This window comes from Vombatus ursinus, unplaced genomic scaffold, assembly GCF_900497805.2.
Source record: "Vombatus ursinus unplaced genomic scaffold, bare-nosed wombat genome assembly UNPS02014791.1, whole genome shotgun sequence".
In the NCBI taxonomy this organism is placed as follows: Eukaryota; Metazoa; Chordata; class Mammalia; order Diprotodontia; family Vombatidae; genus Vombatus; species Vombatus ursinus.
In genome coordinates, this window is record NW_020954569.1 from 78,879,635 (window position 1) to 78,896,731 (window position 17,097).

A 17,097-nucleotide genomic window follows, 5' to 3' on the forward strand; every position below is an offset into this window, starting at 1 on the left:
CAGCAAGTTGGACTTTTGAAATGATCTGGAGGAGGGCCTCTATCTAGTTGAGTAGATTCTATATGATCTATTTAGTATCTAGTTAGGTTGGTGAGGCTTCATATATCATTTGCTCTGTTCCTGGAGCCATGAGTCTTGGAAGATCTTATTTGCCAAAAGATTCTGGAAGAAAGGGAGGATGAGATTGTAGTCATTTGAGAAGGTGTATTGACAGTGACATAATTTTTCTGTTACTTTATTATTTGCTTGAGAGGAGGAGGAAGGGAGGAAGGAGGAGGAGGAAGAGATGGAAAGAAAGGTATGAAAGAAGGAAGGAAGGATAGAAGGAGGGAGGGAAGAAAACAGAAAGAAGGAAAGGAGAAACCTGAGGTCATTATAAGCATCTTAATTTCCAAAATTCAGTCCAACACACTTTCTTCTTCCTGTTCAATTCTTGATCCAGTCTCCTTGATCTATGTCTGAATTCCACCACCAGTGATTATTTTCTTTGCATCTTTCTTCAAGTGTCTTCTTTTAACACACAAATATTCCTTGGAGCAATGACATTATGTCAACAAATATGTAAGTTTATTAGTTGGATTTCCTTCCTGAATGACAGATAAAGTTAGGGAAAGAGTAGAGAATTGTAACGAGAAGGCTAGATAGAAGATAGGAAAGTGATATAAGAGAGTGGAACACCCGGGAGGAAATCCAAATTTGCCTATTCATAATTTTGTCAGAGGACAACTCTATTGATTCCTTATGATAGTGTGCCAGTGGATAAAATAATAAGGCCAAAGAGACCTTGGAATGGTTTCTAATCCATTCACACACTTTGAGTCATGGGCTTAGAGTTGTAAAATTGAAGAATTGGAAGGTACAGCAGAACTCCTCTAGTCCAACCCATCAAATAAAATTATATTGTAAATCATTTTGCAAACCTTAATGTGCTATATAAGTGTTAGCATTGTTGCTACTGTTGTCATTAATCCCTACAAAAATTAATGAACCTCATATGTAACATTCTTGAGAAATTGTTAATCCAGTCTGTAGTTGAAAGACCTCGAGTGATGGAAACTCACTATCTTATCCCTCAAACAGCCCATTCACTTTCTGAACTGCTGGGAGAGGGAGCTGTGTGGTACTTCTTCTCCTTCCCAACACCCAGAATAATGGACAGGAAGGAAGTTATTAGACTTCTTCAAATGTAGTCTTTTTTTTTTTTTTGAGGCAATATGGTTAAATGAGTTATGCAGGGCCATACGGTTAGTAAGTGTCTGAGGCCTGATTTAAATCCTGGTCTTCCTGACTCCAGGGCTGGTGCTTTATCCACTGCACCACCTAGCTGCCCCTCGAATCCAGTCTCAAATATGGAAGCCTGAAGTTTGGGGAGTAGGAGAACAGAGTGAGCCACAGGTTCCAGGCGGAGTCTAGAGGAAAAGGGACAGGGAGGGGTCACCCAAGGGTTAGAAAAGAATGGGAAGACAAAGGCAAGCAGGGCTTGGCCAGCTGATCAGCTGATGTGTGGGAAAGGTGCCTTTGGGACCACAGGATTTAAAACCAGAAGGAACCTTAGAAATCATTTAATCCATCAGAGTTCAGACTGAGACATCTATTTTTTAGACAAATGCAATTAGGGAATTTGTTTTGCTTAACTAAATATATGTGTGTATACATATGGGTGTAAATATTTATACATATATATTTGTTATAATGGCTTAATTTGTCTGTCTTTTTCAATTGGAGTTGGGAAAAATGGGAGGGAGAGAAAACAGATTTTGGATAATTGAAAAAAATTAAAATAATTTCTTTCAGGCCTTCATTTTATAGAGGAGGAAACACATCTAGCAACTTGTCCAAATTCTTGAATCTTTTCCTCTTCCAGGTCTTTAAAAAAATCAGAGTCCTGAGATTAAATTGGTTTTTCCTTTAATTGGCAGCTAATGTTGGAGTCAGGGGCTACTTGTCTCCAAAGAGAGTTCCTCTATTCTGCATTTGTAGCAGGGTTCTCAGAATCCCCTGTGCCAGTCACATATGCTGTAACTCTCTGCTTCATAATTATCTGAGTAAATTACAATGACCAGGCTTTTGTTTACAAGTCGATGTAGCAAGTGTGCATCAGGATACACTTTTAGCTACTCTATGTTGTGAATCCAGGTTTCAGAGTTTAGTTGGGGTCCCTATACTTCTGGGCAAATTACTTTGGACTTCCAGTATTATTTAAGCTAACCCTACCGGCATTATCCACTAGCACCCTTTGTGCCTGCAGCCAACAGTATTTGGCAGTAGATCGGGAATGAACAAGGATCTCGAGTGGTGTTGGAGTTATTTCCAGGTGTTTTAACAATGCAGACAGTGAAATCTAAAAGGAAATCTGGGCTAGAAAAATTAGTACAGATTATTAAAATTGGGAGATGCTAGCAAGGTTTTGAATATATATTATCATTCACATAACCAATCTCTGTGAAGTCTTTATATCTGCCACTCTCCCTCCCCTCCTCCTCTAATGGAGTTTCACATAAAACAGGAACTGAAATATTTGCAAATGAATAAGCCTACTGCCTACCTGCAAGTAAATTGGATTCTAAGTCTTGTTAAAAAAAAAATTGAAGTTGAACCAGCTAGTTGTGATATGCAGGTTCAATTTCAATTTCTAGTTTATTCATTAAGTGAATAGGAAATAACTTTGACCATTTCCTTCCTTTGGGGCCCAAGGGAGTCCCTGATGTTCTTAATCCTTGAGTGCTCCTGCACAAATTAAGGAGAGGAAGGAGACCACCAGGCTGGAGACCACCCAGAAGTAGATGTAGGCAGCCCATATGGTGTAATAGTAGTTGATAATAATTGCCATCATTTATATATCTATAAGGTCTAAGGATTATAAGGGACTTAAGGTTTGCAAAGCACTTTATTTGTGTTATTTCATTTGATCCATTTGAGTAAAGGCTATTTATTATTAACCCCATTTCACACAAGTGGGAACTGAGGCCTACAGAGGTTAAGTGACTTGCCCAGGATCACATAGCTATTTAGTGTCTAAAGCAGCATTTGACCTCAGGCTTCTTGACTCCAAGTTCAGCAATTTTATCTACTGTACCACCTGTAGAGTAAAAGGAGTATAGGAGAGTCCTGGATTTAGAGTTAAAAACAAACAAACAAACAAACCCAGAAGTCAAATACTAGTTCTGAAATCTGCTGCTTTTTTGACTTTAGGAAAGTTCCTGCCCCTGTGTGGGCCTTAGTTTCCTTCTCTGTAAAACGAAATATTTGGAATCTGTCATGGTTCAGGATATTGATGGAACTGGGGAGGTGGGAGTTAAACTTCCACATTCTCACAGGGCCAGCTAAGACTGTTGTAAGAAAGGAAGTTACTGGGGCAGTTAGGTGGCACAGTGGATAGAGCACCAGCCCTGGAATCAGGAGGACCTGACTTCAAATCCGACCTCAGATCAAACACTTGACACTTATTAACTGTGTGACCCTGGGCAAGTCACTTAACCCCAATTGCCAAAAAAAAAAAAAAAAAAAAGGAAGCTATGGGAAAGATATGAGGACACTGAGGCTAACTTTGCCCCCAAAGGAATCCATCAAAGACCAGCTGTGGGCCCTTTGGACAAGAGAATCTCAAAGTCATTTTTAGGAGTTTGGCAGGCAGCTCCTAAGACCCCAAGACGCCTCCTTGCTGATTTCCTTTTCACCTTCTTGCCGACTGCTTTTTATTTTCTTACTAGTGCCTTTTATTTTTATCCTTAAGATAAAACTGCCTTAAGAATTGCTTCTACTTGAGGATATTAGAATAGAATCTTAGCAAAAGGACCATCTGCTTGAACCTTCTACTTCTGAGTGCTCTATTGTACTAGAAGCAGGGTAGCAACCTGGCAGGCTCCATGATTGCCAAGGTTTCTTCTAGATATAAATCTTATGATCTTACAGCTCAACCGTAAGGCAGACCTTTTCCTGGTACAGATAATTCCCCAGAAGCCAAGAGATGGCAAAGGCTTTCCACAGGATCACCCCGGGGGGTCGAGAAGCATTCCTCTCTTAAGCCTCCTCAGGCAAAGTAGAAAGTAGAAAGTAGGAAGTTTACACTATAACCTTTGGGAAGTTGAACAACCTTGAATGACTAGAAAATTCCTGGTTGATCATAGGATCATAGTGTAATGCACTGTCTCTTTAAGGCCCCCTTTTAGCCCCAATTGCTCTACATAGCACTATGAGTTGTCTGCAATTGGCTCAAGGTCTGATGACGCCTATTCAAAGATCCAAGTTCATAGTAATTCTGCCCTTGCAAGGGTAGTTATGAAACATGAATGGGTTATGATTATTCCCCCAGTGGGAGAAAGAAAACTCTAAGCCCAGACTAAGGGCTTGGGATCCCTAACACTAGGAAAGGACACTTTCCCCTGTGTGGTTCCCAGGGCTCGCCTTTGTCCTCTTGCCATGAACAAAGGGACACAAGGAAATACAAAGGCCAGGTAACCACAGGTGTTTGTGAGAAATAGGAGTACATGAATCCGATTCACTCTTTAACAAAATAAAAGGAAATGGCACCAAGTGCCCCCACCAGAAGTAAGGCAGGGGAAGGAGGTAAGGACTGTCAGGTCCTCCTTGTAGTGTTTTCTGGCGAACTCCGTATGATGAAAAACAAACAAACAAACAAAAAAACAACCATCCATCTTCTTATACCTTACTACTTATTCCTTTAGCTCTCACCTTTCCCATCTCCCCTGAGGCCTGGGCTTGAGAAGGGCAACTGTCTATGTCAGGATGGAACTGCTGGTGCCCTTGGGGGCAAGGAAAAAGCCAAGTCACCCCCTTCCTCTCCTACCGTCTTCTTTTTTCTTGGGCTCTTCTTTTAGTACAGCCCTATTCTCAAAATATATGATATTTCCTTGCCTCAGGAGATGGAGAAAAAGCTCCAAATCCCAAATGTGGATGTAGATCCAGGCCCTGCTTCCCCCCTAAAGAGAATATGTCACATTTCTATGAAAAGGGCCTTAAAAGGAATACAACCAAAGGAACATGGGATCATGATATAATGAACTGCTTCTAGAAGGCTCTTGTCGCATGAAGCATTTTAGTGCAGGAAGATGCCTCAGAGGTCACTGAGTGCCTCATTTTAGAGATGAGAAAACTGAGACCTGAAGACTTGCCCAAGGTCACACAGGTAATAAATGTCACACCTTGAAAGTTTAACATACTTGCTAAATCTAACTCATTATATCAGTCTTTGCCTAGTATTAAGGGCCCCTAAGGTAGGAAAGCACTGGTCAATATCAAAATCCAGGTAAAATGAAAGGCAAAAATTCTAGCTTTAATAAGACCTTAACACTTTCTATAGATTCATGGTCTCATGCATCAGAATTCAATCCCTCCATGCCTCCTTATTATGTGTGATTATTGATCATGTCTTATATCTTTACTTTCCAAAGCCTTTTCACTTTTTTCTCTCATTCAATCTTCACAAACATCTGATAGAGGGAAAACATAGCTCTGGAAGGAAGAAGTTGAGGCAAGAGAAGTAAATGGGGCTCATCAAGTGGCAGAGATGAGATTACAGCTTAACTTTCCATTTATCCTTACTTTGTCATAATGACCTCTGAGCGTAGGTTCTATTGGTCCTGTTACTTCCTTCCAAGGTAGGCACCAAACTTGGGAGAGAGAGGCAGAGTCAAAGTTATAATTTTATGCCATCTTCCATCTTGCACAAGCTTTCCTTGCTTTCTCTTCCACCCTTTCCAACATTTATATCTTCTGTTTGTATGTCTCTGGGTGCCTGATATAACCTACAAATCCATGGAGATTAGACTTCTCTCTTCATTTTGTTCCTGTAGTTTCTTCTTACTCTATTACTACTAATGTTTTCCATTTTCTATTCTTCAAATGCATTTTAAGGAAATATTCAGTTGTATAACAGACATCATAGCTTGCTTTGTTGTTGGTTTTTTAAGATAAGGTTTGTTCTTTTTTTTCCCCCCAGATCAGTGATTTCATCAGTGTAGGGAATCCTCAGGAAGGGAAAATAGACCAACCCATATGTACTGGCAACTGTTCTAAAATGTGGCAACTGTTCCAAAATTTGCTGTCTTAGAGAGTTACCTGGGGGCACTGAGAGATGAAATAACTTGCCTAGGGTCACATAAATAGTATTTGTCGGGAGCTGGACTTGAACTCAGGTCCCTATCCACTACAAAACCTCCATGGTTCTCCATCCAAATCAAACTGGTCTACTCAATGTACCATACCCCACCTTGCCCAATCCCATTTCCATGCCTTTCCTTTCAGCTCCACCTAACCAAGTCCTTCTCATTATTTTGGTCAATCCAAGACTATTTCATGTCAGTGCCCAACATTCACCACCTCTGCTGAGCTCCTATAGCACCTATTGCCAGTGCCTCTCATTTGGCACTTAATTTCTACCTTGTTTTTTTTTCCTTTTTAAAAAATTCTAAATTTAATGAACACTTCCCCCAAATGAACATTTCTATACAAAAAGTAGAATAGAAAACAGGATTATGTTTGAAACTGTGAATTTCAATTGTACATAGCTTTTTTTTAAAGTACATAGTAAATTCTACCTGTTACTTTCTCTTTTTTTCTTTTCTTTTTTTTTTTTTTAGGTAATTGGGGTTAAGTGACTTGCCCAGGGTCACACAGCTAGTAAGTGTCAAGTGTTTCGTCTGAGGCCGAATTTGAACTCAGGTCCTCCTGACTCCAGGGCTGGTGCTCTATTCACTGCACCACCTAGCCACCCTATACCTGTTACTTTCAAAGCTGCCCTATTTCTTTATGTTTCTTTCTAACCTTCCTCCTGTTCTTTTCCATGCATTTTAAAACTACTTTGATGATGGAATCTAAGATATATAGACAACTAATAAATTTCATGAGACCAAAAGAAATCTCCCAATAGTTAAGTGGTCAAAAGATAGGAATAAACAGTTACCAAAAGAAGAATTGCGAACTATTGTAAGTACAAAAAATGTTCCAAATCACTAATAATAATAATAATAAAAATTCAAACCAAAACAAGCTTGAAGTTTCACCTCAGACCCAGCAAATTGGCAAAGATGATAAAAGATAGGAATAGTCAGTGTTGGAGAGGTTATGTAAAGATAGACATACTGATGAATTGTTAGTAGTACTGTTGATTTATTCAACCATTTTGAAAAACAATTTGGAATTAAGAAAATAAAGTGGCTAAAATGCCTTTGACCCAGAGATTCTACTACTAGGCATACCACAAGGAGGTGAATGATAAAAACATCAAAATATTAAGAACAGCATTTTGGGTGGGATCAAAGGACTGGAAATACAGTGACTGTCCAACAAACAAATTGTGCTACATGAATGTAATAGAATATTACTGTACTATAAACAATCATAAATATAATGAATACAGAGAAGAATGGTAAGACATATGAACTGATTCAAAGTGAAATAAGGACAGACAGGAAAACAATATGTAATGGTGGACTGGCCAATGATTCCAGTCCTTATGAGTCAGTTAATGTAATTCCCATGCATCCTTTGGAGCAGATGCAAACACTCTGGTTGGTTGTTGTCCTTCCTTCTCCAAGAGGACCAAAACGACATCACTATGTTATAGTCAAGTTACAATGTGTCCAACTGTGGCTGATCAGATCAATACAAGCTCAGAATGTTCTACCACAGGTTGGGTACAAATAGTCCACGTGAACATTCTCTAAATTTGCACATCTAGCATTTCTTTTGAGCTACTTCAATTCTGCCTTGCTCATAGAGCACAGCACCTTCCCTGTTGAGGGCACGCCATGCTGAGTGGTCCCGTGTCAGTGTCTCCCATGTCACACTATCAGTTCCAAAGTTAAGAGAGACCTTGAGAGCATCCTTGTATAACTTCTTCCGACCACCATGTGAGCGCTTGCTTTGTGTGAATTCTCCATAAAATAGTCTTTTTGGCAAACACATGCTTTGCATTTGAACAACGTGGCCAGTCTATCAGAGTTGCACTCTCTGCAGTAGCATTTGAATGCTTGGCAGTTTAATTCAAGAAAGGACCTCAGTATCTGGTATTTTGTCCTGCTAGGTGCTCTTCAGAATCTTCCTAAGACAATTCAAATGGAAGCGATTCAGTTTCCTGGCATGGCGCTGGTAGACTGCCCAGGTTTCACAGGCATACAACAATGAGGTCAGCACAACAGCTCTGTAGACCTCTAGCTGGTAGTCAGTCTAATATGTCTTCTCCTCTACACTTTCTTTCAGAGTCTCCCAAACACTGAGCTAGCTCTGGCAATGCATGCATCAACCTCACTGTCAATGTGTACATCCCTGGAAAGTGTATTGCCAAGGTAAGTGAACTTATCCACAGCATTCAAAACTTCTCCATTTGCTGTAACCTATGGTTCCATGTGTGGATGGTATGGTGCTGGGTGATGGAGCAGCCGTGTTTTCTTGTTGTTAATTGTTAGGCCAAAATTAGCACAAACAGCAGAGAATTGATCCATACTTTGTTACATCTCAGTTTCGGAGGCTGCATTGAGTGTACAGTCATCTAGAAACAGAAAATCATTCACCAACACTTCCTCTACTTTGATCTTGGCTTGTAGCCTTTTTAAGTTGAAGAATTCTATAACATTATATTATAACATCCTATAACTGGTTCTAATCCCCTAATGACTTGATGAAGTTATGATATTATATGGCCGGTAGAGGAACTGGGGTATATTTGAAAGGCACTAGTTGGTCAGAGCCTGCCGTTCTCTTGATTTGACTTCTTGCTTGGTGGTGTTTCAGTGAGAGAAGAGAATCAATGCAGTAAGAAAAGAGGCCTTGGCCCGGTGCCCAACGTGAAGTTGACATGTAGCCCACGCATTCAAATCTTTGCTTCAGCATTCATTCTCTCATTTTAAATGAAGGTGATTGGAAATAGAAGGGCAGGAATGAAGCCCAGGCTGAGATTTGCAGCCAGTCCTACATCATAACCAAGAAGAGCAAGTGGCAGCTTTTGGATGCAGCTCATTTTTAGTTGTGACAGGTGCAGCAAGCAGCAATGACGCAAATGAATGTGAATTTGGTGAGACCAATGCTACATGGAAACGGAGTTAAATCTAAGCCCGCTCTTGCCAGAGACCAGAGTGGTATATAGAGGACAGAGGGCCCAGCCCTCCACCCCCAAGTGTTGGGAAGAAATGGTTGTACTTCTGTTCTTGCTCTGTCTTCAAAGTCAATAATCCTCTGCAATTGACATTAATTGTCAGTGGGTTGCTAGTCATTGGAAAGAGGGGAACACATTGGAATGGGAGCTCAAGCCAACACAATTAGAAAAAGACACCTCATCCTCTCAGGATATGCCCCAAACCCTGAAGAGAGAGTGTTGCCAATGTAGCCAGCTTCACTCTAGGAAACTGAGGCCAGACTACAACAATGTAAGAGTGAGTGAAAAGAACAATAACAAAACAATGAAAAAATGAATGCTTAGGAATGGCAATGACCAAACTCTGCCCCAAAGAGATATGAGAAGAAAACACTTTCCAATGATTTGTAGAAGGACCATGTGTGTGGCGCAGTGCATATTATGTCAGACTTCTTTGCTGTATTGTTTAGTTTTGAAAACCTTTCTTTTTCTTCCTTCCTTTCTTTCAATCATAGATGGTTCTCTGGGACGGGGCAGAGAGAGGGAATACAGTAGGAAACAGAGGTGAGGCAAAATCAAAAGATAACAATAAAAATTTATTTAAAAAGTAAAAATTGTCATGGGACTAGGAAGCTGTGCTTCTAGTCTCAGCTCTGACCTAGCTATCTTGACCTTGGGTCAGTTACTCCTTTTCAATGGAACTCTATTTCCTTACCTATAATACAAAAGAGTTAAGACTAGATAATTTCTAACATGTCTTTCAATTTTTAATATTCTATGGTTTGCTAATGATTCTTTTAACTTTTCTCATTAATTGTACAAAAACCAATAAGATCCTTAGAGATATAAGAGTAACTCAAAGGTAACACCATTTTGCCAGATTCAGCAAGCATGTTCTCAGAGTGAAATCAACTAAACACCAAGTTGAAAACCAATATCAAGCACTGATTTCAATTCAGTTCAATTCAGCAAACACTTATAAAGAACCTATTCTTATTCATTGTGATTCCCACAAGCGCAAGTAACTTAACATCTGTACCACTAATGGACCTCCTTCCAGGGTTTGTGGATATTTCAAGTGGTTTCTGAATGGCCCTCAACATTTTCCCACATTTGGTTAGGCCTGGTCACCCCAATTACAAAGATATGTGCTGTCCTACAAATTTCCCTATATGAGGCACTATTTTTATAACTATTCACAAAAGGTTCAACCAGACAGCAACAAGAGAAGTACAGACAAACATGACCAGGCATTTGGAATGCATTGTGCCTGGGTTAATTGGATCTACATGGATTCAATAGAGACTCAACTCTGAGGTCATCTACAAAAGCCTCACCTCAATACCCACCCTCAACATACTCACTAGGCACTTGTGAGATGAACAGATAAGCACAGGGCAAAGCGGAAGGCTTGGGGGTTTGCAATCATCCTTTGTGGCTTTCAGAGAATTGACTCTTCTTGGTTTGAGGTTTAACCCCCTACCACACCAAGCATTTTGAGTTATGGGGTAGGGGGAAGAGTCATTTAGAAATCTGGAGTCATTTGCACTTTTTGAAACTAAATATTTCAAGATAAAAGATTCTGCTCACTTGGATACATTTATTGTTGATGGCAAATAGATGGAAAATCTAATTTGGGAGTTCCTTTTCAAAGCTAACAGAGAAGTGCCTACCTAATAAATTGAATTAGCATAATTCATAAATAACTTTTTTTGACTGGTGCTAGGTAAGACCTACTCAGACACATGTCAGCCTCTCTGCCTCTTCTTTCCCCAGACCCTAGCCCAAAGGAAAGAGAGGAATTTTCAGGTAGCACATTCCCTCCTCTGAGGCCCTTCTCAATCTTCCCCTGGGTCTTGGTAAAAGGGTTATGGTAATTAAAGTGATTAAATTCATCCTTTCCTGAGAGATAGGTAGACAGCTTAATTTTCCCTAAGTGCTAAGCATTCCTTTCATCAAAATATGTCATTTTTTATCAACTCCTGTTAAAGAGAAATTGAAATGTGAATAATTGGACAAGAAGAGATCTTTCTTTTATAGCACAACAGACAATTTCATATGACTCAAAAAAAAAAGCTGCTTATAGTAGCTGATGAATTTTTAGTTCCGATGATCCCTAAGGCATTTTTTTCTATAACCCAGCTTATATTTTTTTCTCTTTCATTTCTGAAATAATAATGGTAATGTTTAAAGGTGAGAAGTAACATGACATCACAGATAGAGAGCGGGCTTCAAATAGGTTGAACATTGAGTTCAAATCTTGCCTCTAAAACATACTGACTGTGATTCTAAGCAAATGACAACCTCTCTTTGCTCCAGGCCCCTCTCAAAGACTATAATATGATCCATGTTGATGGATGAAGTTCATCAGTGGGAGGTCTCCACCTACGATATTACGTCTGATAAAAAACAAAAACAAAAACAAAAACAAAACAAAGATAGTATCAGTAACTTCCCCTCCTCCCTATCATCCAAGTGAAAACACATTCTGTTTCTTTGTATGTACTTCTGCAACTTCACCATCAGGATTCAAACTGAAATAATAACCTGTATCCTCCTAGAAGCCTTCTCTGACCATCCGAGCTTCTCTCCTTCTCTGGATTTCACAGCATGCATAGTTTGAACTCAAAGTATAGTCAGCATTTGATTATATGTTGTTTATAATTTTCCATTTCACAAGCTTAATTTTTACTTCTTACCTTGACTGGAAATTTCTATTAAATGAGAGGGTTGGATCAGTGTTTCTCAAAGAAGTATGCAATAAAATTTTGGATGTTGTATTATTGCAAATAGGTTATTTATAAATAACATTGAATATCAATTTTGCTTACTCAGCATACAAATTCAGATATTCACAGAATAAACAAAACTTGTCTATTACAGATACAGTCTAACCTTAAAATGAACATCAGTCCATGAACTTGCAAAAAACTCAACAAAAACAGGGGCTCTAATCAAAGGAAAACTGCAGTGGAGAATCTCCCCACTTTCTTAAGTGCTACCAACTTAAATGTTCAGTGTGCCACAATTTCTGACCAAAAAGAATAATGTTCCATGAGCATAAATAAACAAACAAATAAATATATAAATAAATAAGTGATGATTAAGTAAATAAGGAAAGAGAAAGAAAAAAGGAAGGAAAGAAGGAAGAAACAAAAAAAGGAAGAAAGAAAAGACGGGAGAAAGGAAGGAAGAAAAAGGAAGGAAGGAAGGAAGGAAGGAAGGAAGGAAGGAAGGAAAGAAGGAAGGAAGGAAGGAAGGAAGAAAAGCTGAGAACCAGTGCACTAGATAACACATAAACTCTCTTCCATCCTTAAATTTTGTGATGCTATCATCCCTGAGAGTAAGAAGAGCATCTGAAACCATGTGTGTCTTCTCTCAAAGCAAGAAAAAAGTTTGTTGCTTTTTTTTCCTCAAGCAGGCATGCAGTTTTGAGGAGAGTCATGCATATCACCAAGCTTGAACTCCAGGCTAAATGGGTTCATATAAAATAGATACAAAATAGATAATTTGGGCGAGGGGGGAGTGCATCAGCACAAGTAACTGGAGGGATCAGGAATAGCCTCAGTATAGGAGATGATACATAAAAATTGAGTTTGAAAAAGGGACCTAGGGAAGCTGAAAGGTGAAATTGAGGAGGGAAGCCAATTGTGAGAGATGATCTCTCAGAAGTAAAGCCTCCTCAAAGGGTTAATAGTTCTTGTTAATAGTTCTCACAAAGAGCAGCAATTAGGAGATCACTGGTCATTTGGAGAGAGATAAGGTCAGAAGCCAGTGTTGTTGGCACTTCCTTCTGACCTTGTCAAAACCCCCTCAGACCCTGCTTTTAAGCACAGTAGCAGAGAGAATAGATTAGCCCTATCCCCCCAACCTAAAACCCGTGCAAGATTTCCCACCTTTTCTTGTCTTCAGGCAAACTTGTGTAACTCTGTTGCTGGGGGAAATTTCCGTGAATAGATTGTGCCCCCTGAAGCCCAGCCAATGGGAGAAGGGGAAGGGGGTTTGGGAGGACGAACTCGAGTTAGGGTATAAATAAGCCTTGCTTTCTGTAAACAACTTATACTGGTATGCGTGCTCCCTGGCTGGTGCCATTAGTACGACTAGGGGCAATGGCAGTACCCTTTCTCATGAGAAAGCAATAAACTCCTTTCTGCTTTCAAGGTAACTAAGTCTTTGTTTTGAATTTGAGTAGTGGTCTCTGTCCCACACACAATCATGGTAGGGGTATGCAGGTAAATGTTTAACAATAGACTTTCTGGGAAAATGTATAGCATAACACATTTAAGTTTAATTTCTATTGTTAACATTTTGTTTATCACTTTCTTAAGTCTAGACAATTAACAAAACAATACATCAAGTCCTAATTTGTAGCTTTTGTCAGTTTTCAAGGTGTAAATACTCCTGTTAAAAATTTAACAATTGGCTGTCCTGAGCTCCTTCAAGATGGCTCACACAGCCCTCCCTCACTTAAATCCAATTCACCTGCATGTCATGGCATCACCTCCCTGATGTCAAGGTCTTCTTTGAGAGTGAAGGGCAAACAACAACAGTAAACTGCTGATACCAGACATGGGAGGCAACCTTTGCAAAAGTACACAGAAGGGAGACAAAATGTCACCTGTGAGGAACAGCAAGAAATTCAGTTTGGCTGGGTAATCAAGTGTGTTAAGGATAGTAATTTGTTCAACAATAAACATTTATAAAGCACTTATCATGTGCCCAAGCACTGTTCAGGACAATATGACAGACAAAAGTAATGAACAGAGTTTATGAGATCTTTAAGAAATAAAATGCAAATGGTATGAAAGGGAGATGCATAGTTTCATAGAATATTTGTTTTTTAAAATATAAATTTTGTTTACCCAGTATAAAAAGTATGGTTAAGTAGGTATAATAGCTTCTCTGGTTTTTTGGAGGGATATTTAAGTTCAAAATAGATTTTTTTAAAAGAAAGATAAAAAAGACAGTCTGCCCTCAAGGAGCTCAAATTTTAACGTAGGAGACAAAATGCAAATAATTATATCCATACTATGTTATTGTTTAGTCATCTAAAGTTATGTCGAACTCTTCGTGACCCCATTTGGGGTTTGGTTTTTTTTTTTGGCAAAGATACTGGAGTGCTTTGCCATTTTCTTCTTCAGCTCATATTATAGATGAAGAACTGAGGCAATCACAATGAAGTAACTTGCCCAGGGTCACACAGCCAGTAAGTGTCTGAGGCCAAATTTGAACTCAGCTCTTCCTGCCTCCAGGCCTGGCACTCTATCCACTGCGTCACCTAGCTGCCCTGCAAAGTAAATACACGATCATTTAAGGAGGGTGTGAGGAGAAATTCCTACTAGCAGGGAGGCTCAGGAAAAGCAAACTTTAGGATGGAACTCCAATACTCTGACAGATCTGTGGACTCACCGGGCTGTCTCACCCGGTGTGATTATTGTTTATGTCCTTTCATAAATCACTCATAATATGTCTACTCAACACTATGTAAACCTTCCTCTTTAGGAAGGTCTGTTAGGATTTCATGCATAACCAATGCAATCCTCAGCCTGTCCCTCTGTTATCCGTTATTCTTGCAACATAAGTGGTACTTCCTTCTCCGGTCATAACTCTCATTCATGGTGCCATTTATATAATTTCTCACTTAGTTCCATTATTGATTCATAAGACTTTTTCCACCTCTTCAATAGTAGCCTTCTCTTCCTAGTGATGCCTCTATTTTCCAGCCTCTCCTCCTCATTAGTAAATCCCTATCTCAGTCTATAATTTCATGGGGTTCCCAAGCTCACATCACACCTGGCTCCAATAGTGATTCTAGATTTTTCCGACTCCTCCTCAGCAACATTCCCACATCTGAGTACTCTTCCCCCCTCCATATACTCCCTATTTCTAGATCCATTTTTATGTTGTCTTCCCTCATTCAAATGTAAGTTCCTTGAGGATAGTGACAATTTTTTGCTTTTATTTGTATTCCTGGAGCTTAACACAGTGCCTGGCGCATGTTAAGTACTTAATAAATGTTCTTTCTATCTACTTATCCATCTATCTACTTACTCCTACCATGGTATATCCATTTTATCCTTTTATATCTCCAGGTCATGCCTAATAACTATAGATGAACTCCAAGGTCTGCTTCTATTCTCCCTCTAGAATATCTTGCCTAGTGATATCGTCAGCTGCCATGGATTCAAACAACATCTCAATGAAGATGATTCCTGTATCTACAGATCTGGTCCTCACCTCCTTTCTGAGCTCTAATCTTGAGCTACCATTTGGCTCTTGAACATTTCAAACTGGATATCCCATAGACATCTCAAACTCAATATATCCAAAACAAAATCCATTTTCATTTCTCCAAAAACCTACCTTTTCCAAACTTCCCTATTATTCTTAAGAGTACCACCATCCTCCTAGTCCCTAGATTCATAACCTTGGCATTATTTTTAACTCCTTTCCCAACTCACTCTGCAAATCCAATCTGTTGCCAAGTCTTGTTGATTCTACCTCAAAACATTTCTCTTATACATTCCCTTCTCTCTTTTGATACTGCCATCACCCTGGTGGAGGCCCTCATCTCTTTTCCCCTGTTCTACTGCAATAGCCTGCTTGTGGTTGCCCTCTCTCAAATTCCTCCACTCTCCAATCTATCCTTCACTCAGTTACCAAAGTGATTTTTTCAATGGTTTATGTCTAACCTTGACACTTTACTGTTCAGTGAGCTCTCGCTACTGAGCTCCTATTAATGCCAGGTTCAAACATAAAATCCTCATTTTGACACTTGTAAATATGCATGGATGATGACAGTTTAGCCAGAAGTACAATGAGCTCTCCCTCCCCCCCCCCCTCCCCCCCACCCCCCCCCCCAAACTCCAAACAGACCTAGATGACATAGTAGACTGAGTCCTGATCAGGAAATCCAAGGAGAAAAGTCACAATGAGTCATTTTTCTAGCCCAGGTCAGCATAAAGATATAGACAGAGAGATCTATGGGCACTGGAGACAGGGTCTGGCCAAGCTCACCAAGCAAAGCATTCCAGCACAGGAAGAGGCTGTGTGCCAGAGCCAGAGGAGGTCCTAAATCCAGTAGAAAGGGGCTTAAACTTGTGTAAGGTACAGGACAGGTGTCAACTGGCAGTTTTGTCACCCTACCCAGAGGAAAGACCTGAATATAAGAATGGTGTTCAAGGGTAAGGAGTTGTTGTGGAACATAGGTTGTGTACTAAGCAAGGAATAAGCTCAGAAGCAAATAGCAACTATATGGCTTGAACCCTAGAAGCAGAATGGAGTCTCAGTTCCAGCCTCCACATGATTTAGCAACCATCACTATAAATAAGCAGTGAGCTTGGAATACAATATTCTAGAAGGTCAAACATATAGGCTTACAACCAAGAATAACTTACCTAAAAAAAAACATGAATATAATCCTACATGGGGGAAAAATATAATTTTATTGAAATAGAGGACTTCCAAACATTTCTGATGAAAAGAACAGAGTTGTATAGAAAATCTGAAGTACAAACACAGGAGTCAAGAGAAACATAAAATGACAAAGTTGAATGAATTAAGTGACTAAATATAATGAATAATAAGCAAAGATAAACTGTTTATACTCTAATATGAGTAGAGGATATATGCGTTCTCTCTGAATCCTACCTTCATCAGGGATCATGAAGGAGTTTAATTTAAAAAACGGTCTAGAAGAAGTTCTATTATTTCTTGATAATCTTAAAAGAAGAATGGAAAGGGCAAGAAAGAATACACTAGGAGAAGAAAGGATAAATAATCTGGGTGCAAAAATAGAAGTCTATACAAACAAGAAGGAAGGGGTTGGGGGAGTGGGTAACACTTGTACCTCACCCTCAAAGAAGGGAAAAATATCCACATACACACTGTTGGATGCAGAAATACATTTCATTCAACATAGAAATAGGAGAGAAAGGGAAGCAGAGAGAAGGGGGAATTAGAAGGAAGTACATTAAGGGAGAGATTAATCCTAAAAAAAATTCTAA